We start from the raw sequence: 2653 nt of genomic DNA on the forward strand, positions 1-2653 counted from the left end.
CGAACGCTCAGATCGTCCAAATCGTCCAAATCGCTGAAGTTGGGAAATCTGAACTTTTGCAGCTYGACGCGCAGCGTCAACCAATCAGAGAGACTCCACTGTGTGACGTAGCGACATATGTCCCGACGGGACAGTTTACTGAATGAGGTCCACTAACCTGAAACAGACGGAGCTCCTGCTCTTTAGCTAAAATGAGTGCCTGCAGTCGTGTCCTGATCCGCAGCAATGCGTGACAGCGACTCATCAGACTGGAAAAATAGTCCTGAAAGCAGCTGTGAGCCTCTTCTCTGAATTATCTGGTGAATTAATTATGAATTAATTATCTGATGAACGTGACACGTTCTGGCTGTCTCTAAATAAAGCAAAGCCACTTCCTCGTCCGACATTAAACAGCCCCACAGAGGAGGGAGGGGCGGGGCGGCTGTCGCCGTGCAGCGCAGCTGTCTGCGTCTGACCTCAAAGTGCACAAGCTTCAAACTTCAGCGTTGGCTGCGATTTTGAAGCTGAAATCGCGTTCGGTGTGAACGCACCATTAGCTATCTCATAATTATGAGATACCATCTCATAATTTTGACTTAGCTAAGTCATAATTATGAGATACTATCTCATAATTATGACTTAGGTATTTCATAATTATGATTTAGCTAAGTCATAATGAGATTAATGAAATGAGAACAATGAAGTGTTCAGTCTGAAGCGGGGATTGAACCCAGGACCATCTTGCTGTGAGGTGCCATCGCTAATCACTGACCCATTGTGCTGCCATGAGCTGCTCTGCATAAATAAACACGCCCAAGACTGACCAACCAAACAATGCAAACCTCATTGGTCTGTAGGACGGAGATCTGACTGGGAGCAATGGGGTGTCAACAGGGGATAACAGTCAGAAGTTACACAATTTTWGTCACGCAAAACTGTAAGTGAGACATGAGAAGGAAATTAAAAATCAACTCTGGTTGACTTGAGTTGTTTCCCTTAATGTTACAGCATTAGTTTGACTGAAAAAATATAACAGTGTTTATTTTTAAGGTGTATTTTTAACTTTTACACTACTTCCCTAGATTCAGAATAAAACACAAACCTTCTGGCCAGGTTATGGTATTGGCATGGGAGCAAACAAAGCCGCACTAAGTAGATTTCATTCTTCTAGTCTTTGGACAGCGAGACAATATAAATATTGCATGAATGCTCAGAGACTGTGCTTCCTAAAACTGTAATTACATCATGGTAGATTTCATCCTGGTGCCCAAGGTCAACATTCAGGGTCAACATTCACAGATTTTGATCAAATAAATACAATCTGGCAATATACAAGGAAGCCCTCTGCCTTCGTTGTGTTTGCTTTTACTGTTAATTTTTTTTTCTCTGAAGATCATTTTAGTTGATTTTGGATCATTTTTATGTTCATCTATGAAGATTAACAGGAAATGTTCATCAGATGGTTTGGAACATTTCTACCAAACCATTTTTGAGTCAATATGGCAAGCCACTTTGATGAAAAGAGTTGGAAGTCAGTGTTACCTTTAATAAAACAACTATTTTATAATAAAAGCTAAGGTAAATGAAGTTTACTGCCTTAATTACTATCAAAAAATTCTGTAAATCATAATTAAATATCCAACAAATTGGCTTAATTTCTTATCCTTACTTTAATAATTCATTATGATTCTAGTAAATGCTTATCAACAACAATGGAAAGAATTCACATAGGGCCTCACAATTCAGTGCTATGTATGTTTTCTTTTTTCTTTAAAATACTTTTGTCTTTATATAAAATGGTAAATGGACTGAACTTATGTAGCACTTTATCAAGCGCCATGGGGACCCCAAAGGGACTTTACACTAATCATTCACCCACACTGACAGAGACAGGGTTGCACCACCACCATCAGTAGGCAAGGCAGGTGAAGTGTCTTGCCTAAGGACACAAAACTCCAGATGGCTGGAATCGGGGATTGAACCAGCAACCCTCCGGTTACATGACGACTCCTCTAATCAGTCCACCAGTCACCCAAAAAACATCAATGCCAATAATTTATTACTGACCCTAATTCAGTGTATCACACAAAATTTGTATTGTATATAAAATATTATCTCTGCAATGTAAGTTTTATTTAGTGAGAAAAGTGGCTCTTTTTATTTCAAAGGTTGCAGGCCCCTGGGTCAGCGTGATAAGTGTTAACTTTAATTTCTACTGCTTGTGTGTTGAAGAGCTGACAGGAGGCTGTAAATGGAACAATAGTGCCCTCTTGTGGTCCAACCTGGTATTTCACCAAGAACTCTCTCCAACTTCCCTGATTCTGTTTGAACTCAAAAGTTTTCACTCTAATCTGTAGCTGATGTGACAGGCCTTTATGAGGAGCTCCAGTGTTGACATAAAACAGATTATTCCAAGTGATGTCGTATTTTTACATTGCACCGTCACTGCTGCAGTGTGAAGATACTGTCTGACACACTATCTCTACTGGAAAGTGTGTCAGTGCTGAAAAGAGCAGATGCCACACACTTTCACATGGTAATGTTTGTTTATTGTCATAGAAAAATAGTTTTTATAAAAACAAATAAGTTATGAATTCCAGCAGCTGCTTTGTATTATTCCTCTGTAATAACATCTCTTCCTTTCAACATCCTCTTCTCTCTCTCTCTCTCTCTC

Source organism: Austrofundulus limnaeus, unplaced genomic scaffold (genome assembly GCF_001266775.1).
Source record: "Austrofundulus limnaeus strain Quisiro unplaced genomic scaffold, Austrofundulus_limnaeus-1.0 Scaffold1586, whole genome shotgun sequence".
Taxonomy (NCBI): domain Eukaryota; kingdom Metazoa; phylum Chordata; class Actinopteri; order Cyprinodontiformes; family Rivulidae; genus Austrofundulus; species Austrofundulus limnaeus.